The sequence below is a fragment of the Miscanthus floridulus genome, chromosome 11 (assembly GCF_019320115.1).
Source record: "Miscanthus floridulus cultivar M001 chromosome 11, ASM1932011v1, whole genome shotgun sequence".
In the NCBI taxonomy this organism is placed as follows: Eukaryota; Viridiplantae; Streptophyta; class Magnoliopsida; order Poales; family Poaceae; genus Miscanthus; species Miscanthus floridulus.
In genome coordinates, this window is record NC_089590.1 from 10013700 (window position 1) to 10034737 (window position 21038).

Genomic DNA, 21038 nt, shown 5'->3' on the forward strand with positions numbered 1-21038 from the left:
CAATTAAGTTAGGTCATGGTAATGGAGATTGATTGGTCAATCAAGGTGGTCATGCCCCTACTGATAGGAAATTCGTTTCGGTTTTCAAAGGATGGACGACAAGGTTAAGGATCGACTAGTTCTAAGTGTCGATTAGAGTTGAAGAGACATTTAGAGTAGTTTAGGACTTTATTTTTCCTTTGTCCGTACTATTAAGGGGGGTATGGACGGGTAGCTTGACCTAGATGAGTCTAGTGAGTTAGGTGTGGTGCACACTTGTTGAAACTAGCACTAGGTAGCTCCTACATATGGCTAAGATCCAATGGAGCAAACTTCATTCAAATATGATCGAGAGTTGGAAGTGAATGGAGGGTCAAATACTGATCGGACGCTGGCTTCGGTGTGACCGGACGCTGACGCAGAGTTCCGGTCAGTTCATTTGACCAAGGTGATTGCGTCTGGTTTGATCGGACGCTGAGAGGCAGCGTCTAGTCGACTCCAATAAGGTTCCAGAGAGGGAAAATCGTGACCGGACGCGTCCGGTCAGTGCTGACCGGACGCTGGCAGTATCCGGTCACACTGTAAACACTGGAGTTCGGGGTATACTAACCGGAGTGTCCGGTCAACATGACCGGAGCGTCCGGTCACCCCGTAGAGGCACATAACGGTTCATTTTTCAGTCGGTGTTATAAATACCACCTCCACTCGTGTGTAGGGGTACTTTTGCTCATTCTAACAGCTGAGAAACACCTTAGAAAGTGCTAAGAAGAGCAAGGTCCTAGTGAGGTGATTGAGATTTGAGAATCCCTAAAGAGAGCCCTCATTAGTGAAGATCAAGAGTAGCAAAGTGTGCATCCACCTTCTCATTAGGCTTGTCGTGGTTAAGTGAGAGTTCGTGCTTGTTACTCTTGGTGATCGCCATCATCTAGACGGCTTGGTGGTGATTGTGAGTTCGGTGATCACCCGACGGAGCTTGTGGGTGACTCAACTCAAGTTGTGAGTGGTTGTGGGTGATTCACCGCGATGGAGTGTCGAAGAATCAACCCGTAGAGAGCACTTGATCCTTGTGTGGATCAAGGGGGAGCTACACCCTTGCATGGGTGCTCCAACGAGGACTAGTGGGGAGTGGCGACTCTTCGATACCTCGGCAAAACATCACCGTGTTCCTTCCTCTCTATTTACTTTGAGCATTTACTTTGTGCAATTCAATTCATGTCTTTACATTCTTAGAATTGCCATGCTAGAGTAGGATTGGAACTTAGGTTGTAAGTCTTTTGTGCGGTAGAATAATTAGAAACACTTTCTAGGCATAAGGGATTAATTGGGCTAACCATAGGACTTAATTATTGCTGAAGAAATTTAGAATTAGCCCAATTCACCCCCCTCTTAGGGCATCTTGATCCTTTCAATTGGTATCAGAGCCTCAGTGCTCACTGTTTTTAGGCTTAACCAGCCTAGAGCAAGATGTCTCACAGGGACGGACCTCATCCTATCTTTGAGGGAGATGACTTTCCTTATTGGAAAATTCGCATGGAGGCGTATCTTGAGGCTCTAGATGTTGGTATACTTAGAGCCAGCCTCACAAGGCTTCCCAAAACCTCAGGGATGCTACTAACCTACAAGGCGATGAGGTGAACTATGAGAAGTGGAATACAAAGGCTCGAAACACTATCTTTAGAGGTCTTTGTAAAGATGTGTTTAATCGGGTGAGGAAACCACAAAGACGCCCATGCACTATGGTCGGACGTTTGTGCGCTCCATGAGGGAACTAAGAGTGAGCGTGAGGAATGCTATCATCTTATCATGAAAAAGCTCAACTCTTTTGAAATGCTTCCTAAAAAAAGTGCTAATGAAATATATTCACATTTGAATGTTCTTGTAGAGGAAGTCAATAGGCTTGGACTCACTCAAATGCAACCATCCGATGTTGTAAGAAAGATCTTGAGTGTCCTCCCCATTGACAAATATAGGCATATTATGACCGTGCTACATCAAGGTGATCTTTCCACCACTACACCGACACAAATCTTGGGGAAGATCAATGCTCATGAGATGTACATGCACATCACGCCACAAGATGGCTCACCCTCTACCAAGAAGAAAGATAAGGACTTAGCATTCAAAGCTAGCCAAGAGAAGGGCAAGGCAAGACTTGAGTATGAGAGCTCAAGTGAAGATGAAGTTGATGATGAAAGTCTTGCTCTCATGGTGAAGAAAACCGCCTAAGATGCTAAAGAATCTCAACAAGAGTGGCATCAAGTTCGATGGCAAGAAGAAGAAGTTCTTCACAAGCTCAAGAAGAAAGCCAATCTCAGAGATGGATTGCTATAATTGTGGGCAAACTTGGCCATCTAGCTCATCAATGCACAAAGCCCAAGAAAGACAAGTTCAAGAACAGAAACAAGGGCAAGAAAGATGACTCAAGCAATGAAGATGAAGATGAGAAGAAAAAGAACAAGCCATACAAGAAGAGAGATGGCAAGAAGGACTTTCATAAGAAGAAGAAGAGTGGAAAGGCTTACATCGTCGGTGATTGGCTCACGGACATTGATTCATCTAGTGGATCATCCGATGATGAAAGTGACAACGAGAAGGTGGCCGCCATTGCTATTGACTCATCATCTTCACCGCCACCACCGCCATCATCCTCTACTCACCTATGCCTTATGGCCAAGGGTGAACTGCAAGGTATCACATGATGATGATAGTAGTGGTGATGATCATGCTCATAATGATGATAGTGATAGTGATAGCGATAGCGATGATGAATATGAGTCACCTACCTATGATGATCTTGCTAAATCACTAAAGAAATACACTAAGATCATTATAAAGACTAGAGCTAAAAATGAAAAGCTTGAGATTAAGAATGATTCTCTTTTAGCTAAATGTGAGATAGCCTGAAAAGGCTAGTGTTGAGCTTAGAGAAGCAAATGATGCTATGTCATCCAAACTCAAGGAGCTCAAATCTTCTAAGAAAGAGCTTAAAGATAAACATGATAAACTTGAGTGTGTGCACAAAGAGCTCATCACTAGCCATAACAAGCTAAAGGATGAATATACCACTCTTAAGGTTAATCATGATACCCTTGTTATTGCTCAAGAATTTTTACCCAATGAGCCACATGATGCCACTAATGATGTTGTTAAGGATTGATATAGCTACATCATGTGATGATCTAATTGATGAGAGCATTGAGCAAGGATCTAGTAGGCAAAGGCAAGCAAGTGGTTGAGTGCAATGACTATGATGAGTATGTCAAGCTCAAGCATGACAATGAAAAGCTAAAGAAAGAGTTTGAAGAGTTCAAAACCCACAACATCATTGTGCTAGAAACTCTTGATCATGATGGCAACTTGATTCTTGAGAATGAGAAGCTAAAAGAAGAAAACAAGAAACTCAAGGAAGAAAAAAATAAGGTTGCACTCAAGGAAGATAAACGTAGTGATGCACTCAAGGAAGAGAACATGAAGCTCAAGTTGGAAAAAGAGCATCTCAAGATTAGATTGAGCAAGTTCACTAGAGGTAAATATCTTCAAAGTGAGCTTCTAATGAACACCGTCATGAAGATGGATAGAAGTGGTATTGGGTACATGGCAAACAAAGAGAAGAAGGCTCAAGCTCAACAACAACAACCAAAGCCAAAGAGATGCTTTGAGTGTGGACAAGAAGGCCACTTTGCTCATGAGTGCCAAACTCCACCACAACCCTTGCCCAAGCATGCTAGACCATTTGCCTTCAATGCTCACTACATGCTTAGAAAGGATTCTAGTGGGAAAATGAAAGTGATGTTCTTAGGTCCTCCAAACAAGAATAGGTGTCACACCCAATTTTAAGGATAAAATAGGGGTGCAAAAGCCATATGTGCGCCTAGAGATCAGTCACACACATAAGCCTGATAAATTATGAATAGTATCATCACCAATGTTTATTACATCACGAATAAGACAGAGTTATTACATAAGTATAGCGGAAATAATAAAAAGATCTCTCGTGGAAGCTCCAATTCACAGGGACGTCGACTGGTTGACCACAAGTCTAGAAGTCCTCAGAAAAATCATCATACCCAAAGTCATCTGTTACCCATCCAGGATTTTTATCTAAATAATGAAAATAAACAAGCGTAAGTACATGTCGTACTCAACAAGTGTAACATGGGGTTCATGAGGCTCAAAAGGCTTGACATAGGTTTAACAACGTTCGTCTTTTAGTTGTCACACTTTTAGCTTATGAGTAGCAACAAGTTGTTTCCAATTCCCAATGCAAAACACATGATCAAATGTAAACATGAGTAATGAATAGCATAAACAGATATTACTTAGTGATCATCTATTCCATAAATGTTCCAAGGCCGCTCGTGACCGTGAGCACGGCTAATATACCAGTTTTACACTCTGCTAGAGGTTGTACACTTTCACTGTGAGTCGTGATACCCATATGCCCGGGTTAATTAATCCCAAAACACTTCCAAGGTGAGCAGGCAGGGATCACTATGAAGCCTTTCAAAGGTTCGTCTAACAAGTTAGGGCCATTAGATTCACTCGGCAAATAGATATAGAGCCCCCTTCCCGATGACACATTGACACACAGCCTATACTCATAAGGATAGAGGCCGCCCTATACCCTGATTCGGCAAGCCATTCTTATGCCAATGAATGTAACCACTAACGAGCTAGAAAAGGTCCTCATACTGAGCTAAAGCTAGAGCCATGTAGCCCTCACAGCTGTACTGTAAGTCCCGGATGATCACTTATAGATAAGTCCTTAGGGAGAGGAAACTGAAGCATTTAGAAAGTAGCTAAACACTCCAGCCCCCTGTTTTCATGTTGCTAAAAGTCATGTTTTAATGTTTATTGCATATACCATTAGTCAAGTTACAAGATCATGGTTTAATTGAGCATTAGCAAAGCTACCCAAGTGCATAACCGATAGGTGACAAGGTAATAGTTTAATTCTAGGAAATCCCTATCAAGATGACACATGCAACATGAATTTAATGAATTAAAGTGAATATGAATCAAGGATGATCACATGCTATACTTGCCTTGAGCAAAGTACTCCTGCTGGTCCTACTCGTCAAAGTCGTACCCTTGATCTCCCACTGAACTGCTCACCGTCTATACTCGATAACCACAAGCAACATACAAGCATCCAGGAGCAATCATGCAAAGCAAACAAGGCTATAGATTAGAACAGTACACCAACAACAAAGAATCAAGATGAAAAGTTTGGAAAACGAATCTACGTCTCTCTATGAACACACAGACAGCGAAGATCACAAAATCGGATCTAAAACTGAAGAAGTTATGAATTAAACAAGATTTCCTATAGGCAAATAATAGATTAAATCTAAGCTCGATATTATAAAAGTTGGAAACCTTCTTTACAGTAGCATGAACATGTAGATCACTTATTTATGAACCTAACGCAACTTGAACGGATCAAATCAGGAGTTAAAACAAAGATTTTATGGCTAAAACAAGTTGAATGGCAAAACTATAAATAACTGAAAACGTATTTTAGTCCAATCGAACGAAAATACGCTTTCGAAAGAAAGAAACGTAATCTGTAAAAATGCTTTGGACTATCGGGTTAACACCGAAGTAATTATAAGGACGTATTTGCAAAATCGGCAGCGAAAGGGTATCTCCGGTTTTGGGCCGTTGGATTAGATCCGAACGGACTAATCTGATCTGGCGAAAGAGAAAAAAAACACGCGCCGGAACAGTGCCGACGGCAGGCTTCCGACGGCGGCGCCATGGCCGGCCAAACGAGCTCGTGGTTCTCGCTCCATAGCGCACGATTTGACAAAACAAAAGCTCCGGGCGAGAGAGAAGGGAAAGGGGATCTCACCCGAACCGGAATACGCGAGAGGAAGGCAGCCAAGGCGGCTTGGCGCTCGGTGGACTGCGGTGGTCGATGGCGGCGCTCGAGCGAGATGCGGCTGCAGCTGCTTGAGCGAAAAACTAGGCGCCAGATGGGATAGGAGACAGAGGAGGGGTGCGGGCGCTATTTATGGGGCCAGAATACCTTGGGCGTCATGGCACCACGGGTCGTGGCAACGCTGGACTCAACGACGATGCGGACATGAGAGAGTTCGACCCGGCCACGGCGAGAAGAAGAAGGGCCTGACCAGTGGGCCCGACTGGTCAGCAGGCGGAGAAAGGCGCTCAGGTCTGCAGGAGCGGCTGGGCGCGTGGCTGGGGTCTAGCTTGGGCCAATGGCCTGCAAAGGGAGACTGTACTGGCCTGGCTGGCGCTGAGGAAAAAAAACACTGGGCTTCGGGCCGAGTGGAGGCAACGCAGCCCTGCAAGGGAATAAGCAGGCCAAGGGCGGCAGCAGGCCTACGGGCCAAAAATAGGAAGGAGAAAGAATTTATCCTTTTCTTTTTCTAATTCCTTTCCAAAGCCATTTTGAAGACAAAATTCGAATCAATGTTCAAATTTGAGTTCAAATCAAACCATTCCAAAAATTTATATGCAGCAGCATGAATGCACATTCATTGTTGTTAACCTATATTAAATTTTAATTTGATAAACTTTATTATTCTTTCTAAATTTAAATGCTCACAAAAATGCTTAGTAAATCAATTTTCCCCTAGTTTCAATTGTTGTAAAATTTAGGGTGTTATAATTCTTCCCCCCTTAAAATGAATCTCGTCCTCGAGATTCGGACGATGCTTACTCAAATAACTATGGGTATGTTTTCCTCAGATCCTCTTCTCTTTCCCATGTAGCCTCATCTTTTGTGTATCCGATTCCACTGAACCTTACACATCTTTATAACTCGGCTCCTTGTAACTCTTTTTGCCAGTCTCCAAAATCCTTACCGGAAACTCCTCATATGTGAGATCCTCCTTAACTGTAAGCTCTTCTAATGGTATCTGCTCCTCGGGTACACGCAAACACTTTTTAAGCTAAGACACATGGAACACATCATGTACACCTGACAAACTCTCAGGCAATTCCAACTGATAAGCTACCTCTCCACGTCTCTCTAAAATCTTGAAAGGTCCAATATACCTTGGGGCTAACTTCCCTTTCATGTTAAACCTTCTCACACCTCTCATAGGTGACACCTTCAAGTACACATAATCACCTACTTTGAAAACCAATTCTCTTCTTCTAGTATCGGCATAGCTCTTCTAGTCGAGACTGGGCCACTCGCAAGTTATCCCTAATCAACCTTACTTGCTCTTCTGCGTCTCTCAAGACATCTGGTCCGAACACTTGAGTTTCCCCTGTTTGGTTCCTGAAACAACTGGGGTTCTACACTTTCGTCCATACAAAGCTTCGAAAGGTGCCATATTGAGACTTTTCTGATAACTGTTATTGTATGAGAACTCTGCATAAGGCAAATCTCTTCTCCCAACTTGTACCATATTGCAACGCACAAGCTCTCTAACATATCCTCTAATATCTGATTAATTCTCTTAGTTTGCCCTTTCTGTCTGAGGATGGTATGCTGTACTAAAATTCAACTTGGTTCCCAATGAACTATGTACTTGCTGCCAAAAATGAGATGTAAATTGGGTACCTCGATCAGACACAATTTTCTTGGGAACTCCATGTAGACAAACTATTCTCTCCATATATAACGCAGCCAATTGGGGGCCAGTATAGGTAGTCTTGACCTAGTATAAAGTGAGCAACTTTAGTTAACCTATCCACTATTACCCAGATTGAATCATAACCTCTCTGAGTACGTGGTAACCCAACTATAAAATCCATACCAACTTCTTCCCACTTCCACTCAGGTATCTTCATTGGGTGTAGCAACCCCGCAGGTCTTTGATGTTCAGCTTTGAACCTCTGACATGTATCACACAAGGCAACATATTCAGCAACATCTCTTTTCAGTCCAGTACCACCAATACTTCTCTTTTAGATCCAAATACATCTTAGTACTTCTAGGATGAATAGAATAAGCAGACTCATGTGCCTCACGAAGAATTGCCTCACGTATAGCCTTGTTCTTAGGCACACATAGTCTTTTCCCAAACCATAGAGTTCCATTGTCATCCATACGGAATCCTAGGTGCCTTACTAATCACTATGTTTTTCGCTATCTCTTTCAACTTCGCATCCTGTAACTGACCCTTACGTATTTCTTGCTCTAATTTAGGCTCCAACACTAACTCCACTACATTAGTGACAAAGCCTAAATTTAGTCGCTTAAACTCAGGCACACAACTCACTTGGCATCGATGTCACTTGCACCTCATTGGCATAACTCTTCCTACTAAGAGCATCAGCAACAACGTTCGCCTTTCCAGGATGATAATGTACCTCCAAATCATAATCTTTGATCAACTCTAACCATCGACGTTGTCTCATATTCAAATCTGTCTGAGTGAAAATGTACTTCAGACTCTTGTGATCAGTATAGATGTCACTCTTATGCCCAATAAGATAGTGTCTCCATACCTTCAAAGCATGAACCACTGCTGCTAACTCCAAGTCATGAGTAGGATAATTTAACTCATGCTTTCTCAACTGCCAGGATGCATAAGCCACTACTCTGCCTTGTTGCATAAGAACACATCCAAGTTCTTGACGAGATGCATCATAATAGATCGAAAAGCTCTTATTCAGATCTGGCAAAACCAATACTGGGGCTGTAGTCAACCTCTTCTTTAACTCTTCAAAGTTAGCCTGGCACTTCTCGGACCACACAAACTTAGCATTTTTCTCCAACAAAGCTGTCATTGGCTTGGCAAGCTTAGAGAAACCTTCAATGAACCTTATGTAGTATCCAGCTAATCCCAAGAAACTATGAATCTGTCCCACATCTGTTGGTGGCTTCCAATTCAATACATCTTTCACCTTACCTGGATCTACTGTAATTCCACCATTAGAGACAACATGGCCAAGGAAAGAAACTTCCTTCAACCAAAATTCACACTTGCTTTGCTTAGCATACAACTTGTGTTCTCTGAGCTTCTGTAAGACCAACCTCAGATGTTCAGCATGCTCTTCTTCTATTTTGGAGAATATCAATATATCATCGATGAATACCACTACAAACTTATCCAAAAACTCCATGAACACCTTGTTCATCATGTACATAAAGTAGGCAGGTGCATTGGTCAAACCAAATGACATAACAGTGTACTCATACAAACCATACCTCATAGTAAAAGCTGTTTTGGGTATGTCTGTTGCACGAATCCTCAATTGATGGTAGCCAGAACGAAGATCAATCTTAGAGAAAACACAAGCACCTCTCAACTGATCAAACAAGTCATCAATTCTAGGCAACGGATACTTGTTCTTGATAGTAACCTCATTGAGTGACCGATAATCAACACACATCCTCTGAGTACCATCCTTCTTATCAACAAATATAACCGGTGCTCCCCAAGGTGACGAGCTAGGACGAATAAAACCTTTCTCCTGTAACTCCTTAATTTGTTTCTTAAGTTCTTCTAATTCTTTAACCCCCATTCTATATGGACGTTTAGCTATAGGTGCAGTTCTAGGTAATAATTCAATAATAAACTCAATATCTAGGTCAGGTGGCATACCTGGCAAATCATCAGGGGAACACATCTGGAAATTCATCCACCACTAGGTCCTCCTTGTTGCCGCTATCATCAAGCTAGGTTCACTGTGGCGGTCGGCTGTGCTTGTATTACAACATTAACACTGATTCTTTCTCCACTGGGTGCGGTCACAACAACTACCTTCTCTTTACACTAGATCACTGCTTGTTGTTGCTTCATCCAGTCCATACCCAGAATCACATCTATACCAGATGCTCTCAACACAATATGGCTCACTTTAAACTCTACCCCCCTTAAGGATAGACTAGTCGGAAGACAACGATATGAAGCTTGCATACTTCCACCCGGTGAGTTTACTAATATGGGATTTTGCATGGCACATAATGGTACGCTATGGTTTCTAACAAATGCTTGTGATATGAATGAATGCGAAGCTCCAGAATCGAAAAGAACAGTAATGGGGGTTGAGTTGACATTGAACGTACCGAGCATAACTTCTGGTTCCGCAAGCGCCGTCTCGATAGACACATGGTTCACTTTTCCCGTGTTGGGTGCTAGGCTTCTGATAACTATTCTGCCTTTGAGGGGTTTGCTAATTGGGCTTCTCAGGGCAATTATAAGACATGTGACCTTCTTTGCCACAATGGAAGCACTTGCTGGGGGTGCTAGGGGCACTAGTCTTCATAGGAGTGTTATTGGGCGCTCCCTGTTGTGGTGTCTGCTGACCACTCTGTTGCTGAGGATGTTGATTACCAATCTGCTGCTGGTTTGGGTTGCGCTGAGGATACTGACCACGATTCCACTGACTAGGGTGGTCCCTGAAACCTCTACTGAAAGCCTTGCTGAGGGTTGGTACGTGGACGAGTATTGCTCCCAGAGGCCGGTCCCTGAAGCCTCCTCTTCTTGGCCTCCATCTCCTTGCGCTTGTTGTCAATAACAATAGCGCGATTCACCAGTGTCTGAAAATTGGGGTAGGTATTGGACATAAGCTGGAGCTGTAGACCATCATACAGACCTTTGAGAAAGCAGCGTTGCTTGTCAGCATCATTAGCCACTTCATTCAGAGCATAACGTGACAACTGAGCAAACTTGTCGCGGTACTCAGCGACGGACATGGATCCCTGCTTCATAGCTCTGAACTCCTCCTGCTTAAGCTCTATCAGTCCCTCTGGTATGTGATAAGATCTGAAATTCTCCTTGAACTCCTGCCAGGTGACAGGAGGAGCGTTGGCGGGACGTCCATACTCGAATGACTCCCACCAGTCCTGAGCTTCTCCCTGAAGCTGTCCTGAAGCGTACAACACCTTCTGTTGATTATCACATTGTGCTATGTTGAGCTGCCTCTCCACTACTCGAAGCCAATCATCTACTTCCAGTGGATCAGTGGCACGAGAGAACACCGAGGGACGGCCCTTCAAGAATTCACCACGCTTATCACGTGGTGCTCCACCACCCTGTTGGTTCTGCTGATTCTGCACCAACGTTTGCATGAGCTGCGTCTGTACTGCCAAGAGTTGTTCAATAGTCGGTGGTGGTGGTGGTGGATGTGGGGGAACACCTCCACGACCTCGGCCTCTTCCTCTCCCAGACATCTGTTATCAAATATTCAAAATTTATAAATTTCCAAGTTAGAATACTTTCTGAAAACTTTCTGGACGAATCTCAACATCAGCAGCTCTGTAAAACAGTCATATCTCGAGTTCCAGAATTCCAAATAAGGCATACTTTATATGGTTGGAAAGCTTAAAAATTATCTACAACTTGTATTCAGACCATATTCCCAGATTCTGCCGTTAGGTTACTCAAAAACAGGATACAACCGAAACTGCTTCCAGATTCCAGACTGCACAGAAACTTTAACTTGAGATAGAGATATCTCGCAAACCAGATCAGCTATGGGGGTGATTCCAGAGGCATTGCAAAGATGCTTAAGTCTAGTTGTTCCCATAAAAATTTCATAATCTTTGGTCGTGTAGATTTTAATTGGCATTAAGATAAAGGCAGACTGCTCCGAAAAACAGATTCCGAGAGAACAAGACGTAACATCCCCAACTATTCATTAATTGACCCAACCTTTAATATTCTTAACTATGCAACTTGCGGACATGCCCACAAAATTCCAGCACATATTACAAAGATCCAACTCACACATAAACATAATAACAAATCAATTAAACACGCAAATGTTCACACCGCACTAATAGACTCGACTAGACTCAACTTACTCGTTCTACTATCGTGTTAATACATAAAGAGGGACTCCAACATCTATGGGCGATACTTATGGGGAAGCTCCTCATACATCTTTGGCAAATTGAGGCACACCCTTTGTTCGTCTATCACCTGCTGGTGCCTCTTGATAGCTTCCTGCTGCGCCTTCAATTGATTCTCTAGTCGACGAATCTTTGACACAGACTCATAACCAAAGTGTACCTTCGCTTCGGTGGTTGGATCCTGTGCCCTGCGGGTCCATCATCGCCCATCCCAATTCTGGGTGTTGATGAGGGAGGAATCGATATTGATCATCCTTCATGTTCTCGAATCGGCGACCACGGAGGCCTATGCAAGCTTCAGCGGCTGCATCTTCTATGCCGTCCTCCATGGTAGCACGGTGACCATGGTGTGCATAGTTTGAATCCAGCTGATATGCGCCTTTCTGCTCATCCTTGATGGTGATGCACACCCTAATCTTCCAGTAGGTGTCTTCAAGAGGGTGCGTATGCTCTTTGTAGGCGTATTCTATAGCTGCATCCTAGTCGCTGTAGTAGGTCTGAAGCAGGCTCATGAGTCGGTGATGTGAAACGGAGGATTCACACCCTGGCTTATACCACACCTTTATTGTCCACCCCAGTGGCGAGATCGGCTCATCCTCTTCAACAATGTCTTCCTCTTCATTTTCGGACAAGTCGATGACCTCGACTTCTTGAGGTTCCTCCTGAAGCGGGCTCAGGTGTAGATACTGGTGTTGGCGGATCGAATTCCTGTTCCTGGGGTTCTTCCTCCTCAGGCTCCATGGACAAACCTTGAGGTGGGTAGTACCCCCTAGTGCTGATGCGGGCAGTCTTGTGGGCACGAGACATCTACAGAATTAGACTTAGTTAGATTAGGTTAGAAGCAATAATTTTCATAATAGAATAAGACAAAAGAAGCATAAAACTTTAGCAAATACCAAGGGTGAGATAGAAAGCATGAAATGAGTGAAGCAAAAGAAGCTAAAACGACCATTGCTAGCTAGGCTTGCGTCCTACAGTCAACACGGGCTCTGATACCAATCTGTCACACCCAATTTTAAGGATAAAATGGGTGCAAAACCTTATGTGCGCCTCAGAGATCAGTCACACACATAAGCCGACAAATTATGAATAGTATCATCACCAATGTTTATTACATCACGAATAAGACAGAGTTATTACATAAGTATAGCGGAAATAATAAAAAGATCTCTCGTGGAAGCTCCAATTTCATAGGGACGTCGACTGGTTGACCACAAGTCTAGTAGTCCTCAGGAAAATCATCATACCCAAAGTCATCTGTTACCCATCCTGGGATTTTTATCCAAATAATGAAAATAAACAAGCGTAAGTACATGTCGTACTCAACAAGTGTAACACGGGGTTCATGAGGCTCAAAAGGCTTGACACAGGTTTAACAGCGTTCGTCTTTTAGTTGTCACACTTTTAGCTTATGAGTAGCAACAAGTTGTTTCCAATTCCCAATGCAAAACACATGATCAAATGTAAACATGAAGTAATGAATAGCATAAACAGATATTACTTAGTGATCATCTATTCCATGAATGTTCCAAGGCCGCTCGTGACCGTGAGCATGGCTGATATACCAGTTTTACACTCTGCAGAGGTTGTACACTTTCACTGTGAGTCGTGATACCCATATGCCTGGGTTAATTACTCCCAAAACACTTCTAAGTTGAGCAGGCAGGGATCACTATGAAGCCTTTCAAAGGTTCGTCTAACAAGTTAGGGCCATTAGATTCACCCGGCAAACAGATATAGAGCCCCCCTTCCCGATGGCACATTGACACGCAGCCTATACTCATAAGGATAGAGGCCGCCCTATACCCGATTCGGCAAGCCATTCTTACGCCAATGAAGGTAACCACTAACGAGCTAGAAAAGGTCCTCATACTGAGATAAGGCCAGAGCCATGTAGCCCTCCCAGCTGTACTGTAAGTCCCGGATGATCACTTACAGATGAGTCCTTAGGGAGAGGAATCTGAAGCATTTAGAAAGTAGCTAAACACTCCAGCCCCCTGTTTTCATGTTGCTAAAAAGTCATGTTTTAATGTTTATTGCATATACCATTAGTCAAGTTACAAGATCATGGTTTAATTGAGCACTAGCAAAGCTACCCAAATGCATAACCCATAGGTGACAAGGTAATAGTTCAATTCTAGGAAATCCCTATCAAGATGACACATGCAACATGAATTTAATGAATTAAAGTGAATAGGAAACAAGGATGATCCCATGCTATACTTGCCTTGAGCAAAGTACTCCTGCTGGTCCTGCTCATCAAAGTCGTACCCTTGATCTCCCACGAACTGCTCACCGTCTATACTCGATAACCACAGCAACATACAAGCATCCAGGAGCAATCATGCAAAGCAAACAAGGCTATAGATTAGAACAGTACACCAACAGCAAAGAATCAAGATGAAAAGTTTGGAAAATGAATCTACGTCTCGCTATGAACACACAGACGCGAAGATCACAAAAATCAGATCTAAAACTGAAGAAGTTATGAATTAAACAAGATTTCCTATAGGCAAATAATAGATTAAATCTAAGCTCATATTATAAAAGTTGGAAACCTTCTTTACAGTAGCATGAACATGTAGATCACTTATTTATGAACCTAACGCAACTTGAACGGATCAAATCGGAGTTAAAACGAAGATTTTATGGCTAAAACAAGTTGAATGGCAAAACTGTAAATAACTAAAAACGTATTTCAGTCCAACCGAACGAAAATACGCTTTCGAAAGAAAGAAACGTAATCTGTAAAAATGCTTTGGACTGCAGGTTAACACCGAAGTAATTATAAGGATGTATTTACAAAATCGGCAGCGAAAGGGTATCTCCGGTTTTGGGCCGTTGGATTAGATCCGAACGGCCTGGATCTGATCTAGCGAAAGAGAAAAAAAAACACGCGCCGGAACAGTGCCGGCGGCAGGCTTCCAATGGCGGCGCCATGGCCGGCCAAACGGAGCTCGAGGTTCTCGCTCCATAGTGCATGATTTGACAAAACAAAAGCTCCGAGCGAGAGAGAAGGGAAAGGGGATCTCACCCGAACCGGAATACGCGAGAGGAAGGCAGCGAAGGCGGCTTGGCGCTTGGTGGACTGCGGTGGTCGACGGCGGCGCTCGAGTGAGATGCGGCTACGGCTGCTTGAGCGAAAAACCGGGTGCCAAATGGGATAGGAGACAGAGGAGGGGTGCGGGCGCTATTTATGGCCAGAATACCTTAGGCGTCACGGCACCACGGGTCGTGGTAGCGCCGGACTCAACGATGATGTGGACAGGAGAGTTTGACCCGGCCACGGCGAGAAGAAGAATGGCCTGACTAGTGGGCCTGGCTGGTCAGCGGCAGGGAAAGGCGCTCGGGTCTGTGGGAGCGGCTAGGTGCGCGGCTGGGGTCTAGCTGGGCCAACGACTTGCAAAGGGAGACTGAGCTGGCCTGGCTGGCGCTAAGGAAAAAAAATGCTGGGCTTCGGGCCGAGTGGAGACAACGCAGCCCGGCAAGGGAATAAGCAGGCCAAGGGCGGCAGCAGGCCTATGGGCCGAAAAGAGGAAGGAGAAAGAATTTATCCTTTTCTTTTTCTAATTCCTTTCCAAAGCAATTTTGAAGACAAAATTCAAATCAAGTTCAAATTTGAGTTCAAATCAAACCATTCCAAAAATTTATATGCAGCAGCATGAATGCACATTCATTGTTGTTAACCTATATTAAATTTTAATTTGATAAACTTTATTATTCTTCCTAAATTTAAATGCTCACAAAAATGCTTAGTAAATCAATTTTCCCCTAGTTTCAATTGTTGTAAAATTTAGGGTGTTACAATAGGCCCACTGTTCGCCTAAACGGTCGTTTAGCCCGTTTAAACACCGTGTAAACGCTACACGTTGGTGCGTCGTTTCCGTTTAATCACCCGTTTACCCCGTTTAATTGGCCGTTTAGCCTGTTTAATGGGACGTTTTGCTCGAATAATGGTTAAACGGTAGGTGACCGACTGTTTACCGTTTAGCGTTTAGGAAAACACTGAATAGGCCTAAGAAAATTTGGGTTGCTAAGTCACTTGTTGAGAAGGTGAAGGGCCCTCAACAAGTTTGGGTTCCTAAAGCTTGATCTCTTGTGTGTAGGTGAACTACAAGACCGGTGGAAGTCATTGGGTTATTGAAAGTGGTTGCACACAACATATGACCGGTGATCCTCGTATGTTCACCTCACTAGATGAAGAAGTAGATGGGTAAGAAAGAATCATATTTGGAGATAACTCAAAGGGCAAGGTCAAAGGAATTGGGCAAAGTGGCAATATCAAATGATCATTCCATCTCTAATGTGCTATATGTTGCTTCATTGAGTTTCAACTTGCTATCCGTTGGGCAATTATGTGATCTTGGCTTCCAATGCTTGTTTACCAAGAAAGGAGGTTGTTGTATCCAAGAAGGATGATGATCATGTGATATTCGAAGGATTTAGATACAATAACCTATATCTTATGGACTTCACCTTCAAAGATGCAAACTTGAAGACATGCCAATTCACCAAAACAACACTTGGGTGGCTATGGCATAGAAGACTTGCTCATGTTGGGATGAGCTCACTCAAGAAGCTAATGAAGAATGATTTGGTGAGAGGGTTGAAGGATGTGAAGTTTGAAAAGGACAAGCTTTGTAGTGCATGTCAAGCCAGCAAGCAAGTTGCAAATACTTATCCAACCAAAGCTTTCATGTCAACCACAAGAGTACTAGAACTCCTTCACATGGATTTATTTGAACCAACCACATACAAGAGTTTTGGAGGAAATCTTTATTGTCTTATGATTATTGATGATTATTCAAGGTATACATGGGTATTCTTCCTTCATGATAATTCCAAAGTTGCATCTTGCTTCAAGAAGTTTGCCAAGAGAGCACAAAATGAATTTGAAGTGAAGCTCAAGAAGATAAGAAGTGACAATGGGAAAGAGTTTGACAACACAAACATAGAAGCTTATTGTGATGAAGTTGGAATCAAACATGAAGTCTCCGCAACATATACTCCTCAACAAAATGGTGTAGTTGAGAGGAAGAACCAAACATTGATCACTCTTGCTAGAACAATGCTTGATGAGTACAACGCCCCCGAAGCTCTATGGCAAAAGCAATCAACACCGCATGCTATGCATCCAACCGCCTAATCCTTCAAAAGTTCCTTGGAAAGACACCTTATGAGTTGCTCAATGGGAAGAAGCCGGACGTCTCCTTCTTTAGGGTGTTTGGTTGCAAATGCTACATCTACAAGAAGCGGCAACACCTAGGGAAGTTTCAAAGATGTTGTGATATTGGTTTTCTTGTTGGTTACTCATCAAAGTCCAAAGCATATAGAGTATTTAATCATGCCACCGGCTTGGTTGAAGAAACATATGATATGGAATTTGATGAATCTAATGGCTCTCAAGGAGCACATGAGAATCTTGATGATGTAGGTGATGAACCATTGAGAGAGGCTATGAAGAACATTCCAGTTGGAGACATCAAGCCTAAAGATAATGAAGATGATGTACAAGTGATTGATCCACCTTCTTTATCAAGTGTGCCACAAGATGATGAAAAAAGATGGGAGAGTAGAAAATGAAGATACTCATGTCTCCCATGAACAAATGGTGGTACAAGCACAAGATGTTGATGCTCCACAACCTCCCCCTCAAGTGGTTAATAGAAGAAATACACCCCTACTTCAAGATCATCCACAAGATCTCATCAAAGGGAGTCCATCAAAGGGTGTAATGACTCGATCTCAAAAACTTGCTTCATTTATTGCTCATCACTCTTTTGTCTCTTGCTTTGAGCCTACTAAGGTAGAAGAAGCTCTTCAACATCCGGATTGGATAAATGCCATGCATGAAGAGTTGAACAACTTCACCCGCAATGAAGTTTGGTCTCTTGAAGAGCGGCCAAAAGGTGCAAGAGTCATTGGAACAAAGTGAGTGTTCCGAAACAAGCAAGATGATCAAGGTGTTGTTGTGAGGAATAAGGCAAGACTAGTTGCAAAGGGGTTCTCTCAAGTTGAAGGTTTGGATTTTGGAGAGACCTTTGCCCTAGTTGCAAGATTAGAAGCCATCCGTATCCTCCTTGCATATGCATCACATCATGAAATAAAACTTTATCAAATGGATATGAAAAGTGCATTTTTAAATGGCTTTATTAATGAACTAGTCTATGTTGATCAACCTCTCGGGTTTGAAGACCCTAGATATTCCTAATCATGTTTATAGGTTGTCCAAGGCATTGTATGGGCTTAAGCAAGCCCCAAAAGCTTGGTATGAGAGCCTTCGAGACTTCCTTATTGAGAAGGGCTTCACCATTGGAAAGGTCGATACCACACTATTCACCAAGAAGCTTGATGGGCATATCTTCATTTGTCAAGTGTATGTTGATGATATCATCTTTGGATCATCAAATGAAGATTCATGCAAAGAATTTGGTGAATTGATGTCGAAGGAGTTCGAGATGTCAATGATTGGAGAGCTTACATTCTTTCTTGGTTTTCAAGTCAAGCAAATGAGAGAAGGGATTTTCATCTCTCAAGAGAAATATAATAATGATCTTCTAAAGAGATTCAAGATGAATGAATGTAAGCCAATCAAGACTCCAATGCCAAGCCAATGGACATCTCGACCTAGATGAGGGAGGTAACCCGGTTGATCAAACTCTCTACCTGCTCTATGATTAGTAGCTTGTTATATTTGACCGCATCTAGGCCTAACATCATGTTTAGTGTGTGTTATGTGTGCTAGGTTTCAAGCCAATCCTAAGGAAACTCACTTAATTGCCGTAAAAAGAATCCTTAGGTATCTTAAGCACACACCAAGTATTGGCCTTTGGTATTCCCAAAGGAGCTATATTTGAATTAGTTGGCTATTCCGATTCAGGATTATGCCTGGTTGCAAAGTTAATAGAAAGAGCACATTCAGAGGGTGCCTATTTGCTTGGTAGATCACTTGTGTCTTGGTCCTCCAAGAAACAAAATAGTGTGGCTTTGTTCACCGCCGAAGCGGATTACATTGCCGCGGGTGCTTGTTGTGCACAAATACTTTACATGAAACAAACTTTGCTAGACTATGGTGTAGTTGTAGATAAAGTACCTCTTTTGTGCGACAATAAAAGTGCGGTAAAACTTGCAAATAATCCGGTTCAACACTCTCGCTCCAAGCAAATAGATATCCGCCATCACTTTCTTAGAGATCATGTTGCTAAAAATGATATATCACTAGAAGGTGTAAGGACCGAGGATCAATTGGCAGGATATCTTTACTAAAGCGCTAGATGAGGCAACATTTTGTAGATTGTAGAATGAACTCAATGTGCTTGATTTTAGCAACTTTACTAAAAGATGAGCTTGTGTTGTCCCTTGCATTGCATTGTAAAATACAACATGTTTAAATCTTTGGAAATGCATATAGGGCTTGTCTAACATGGTTAAGATAACCACCGAAAAGCATGTGAATAAGCTTAACCTTGGATCAAACTTGACAAGCAACTAGATTTAAATTCAAGTATTGCATATGCATGAATGTTGTTTTGTCGTTTATCTTCAATTGCCCTCTTTTTGCCTATTTTCTTAAAAAGAATTATAGCCTAAGGCAAAATATTTTGAAAAACTTGAGGGTTTGAGAGAGGTCACTCACATCAGTCCCAATTGGTGTTTATTTGGATCTTATTGGAGTTGGGACTTGATTGGGAACAGGCAGCGCGAAGGACTTTGTAGATTTGCTGAAGGAGTGACCAGACGCTGCACCGGACTCTGTTGTCCAGCATCTGGTCAGTTCACAGGAGGTGAACCTACTGCCGAAGGAGTGATCGGACGCTGAAACATTGTTTTCCCAGTGTCCGGTCAGGAGGTGCTTAGTGTCCGGTCGATCATGAAGACATCAAGGCTAGGTGACCGGACTCTGGCTGCGTCTGGTCGTGATTCCAGAGGAATTGGACCTCTCTGGAATCGACCGGATGCTGGGTGATAGCGTCCGGTCGCTACCACCGGAGCGTCTGGTCAGTAGTTTTTAGTGTGACTTCAGAACTCTTTCTTCGTTTCCTTTTCTGATCCGCTGGGGGCCACCTTATTTAATCAAAGTGATGGGGCTTTGACCTATTTTATCTGCCGTCATCACCACCATAGCCCCTACCCACGCTCGCCTCTGCCCAGCCGCTGAGCTCACCTCCGCCGCCACAGTCCAGTGCCCTAGCTCCACGCCGCCGCATCGTCGCCTCCCGTGCCTCACGCCGCCGCAAGCCCGTGCACCGCCGCTCCTAGCGCCTCTCGCCCGTGCGCCGCCACTACCCCTTCTCCAACGCCACCCAGCTGCCTTGTGCGCCACCGCTGCTCCAGTGCCACCGCCGCTCGCCCACGCGCTGTCGCCGCTCGCCAGTGCTCTGTCGCTGCCCGCAGCGTCAGCACCGTCGTGCCCCAGGCCAGTAGTTGAGCCCTACATTGGAGCCTTGCCGGTGACCACAATCGCTAGTGTCACCGATCCACCACTGCAACCCTAACCCTAGATTCAGTGGTTCCCCGCGTATCGCTTATCTTTTCATCGGATTGCTAGTTCGTCAGGTAGCAAGTCCCATGTCTCAATTTCGTATCTAAATTGCTTGCTTCTTAGGATTTTGTATCTATTAGATACATTGTATTTATTGTATATCCTATCTATTCCATCATGCAGTGAGTCGGTGCCATTGAGATCGTATGGCAGTTGATAGTTTAACTCGGAGCCAAGCTCGCGAGTAAGGATCGAGGCCAAGCCTCGAAAGTGTCAGCGGTAGTTGATCTTCGATAGAGGCAGTTGTTTCTTTGTCAGCGATAGTTTTTCCTCAGATCTTTCAGATGGCTCGGACGAAAAACATCAGAGGTGGTCCAGGAGATGAGGATCGAAGACCCCCACCTAGCCAGCCTACATATCCTAAAGGCAAGGCAGCCAAGAAGCTGGCAATCAGGAAGTGCAAGTATCCAGATGCAGATACAGCGAGGGCCACCGCAGTTGCAGAGGCCGCAGAGCGTGCCGAGAGAGGAGGCGCTCGTAGTGGAGTTGTTATTGCAGATCATCTGTCACCAGAGGCGCAGGGTAGACTTGAGCATATTGAGTGTCTTCATGGTAGTCCACCTAGGACTGTCATGATGCAAGGACGACGTCTTCCCATGGTGGAGCCTTAGCCTTAGGGGGAGTCACTAGCAGGAGCCACAGCGGCAACCCCCACCAGCAGAGCCGATAGAGCAGACTCAGGAGGGCCAGCAAGCCGAGGAGATAGAGCAGGCACCTCAGCCATAGCTTCACCGCTCT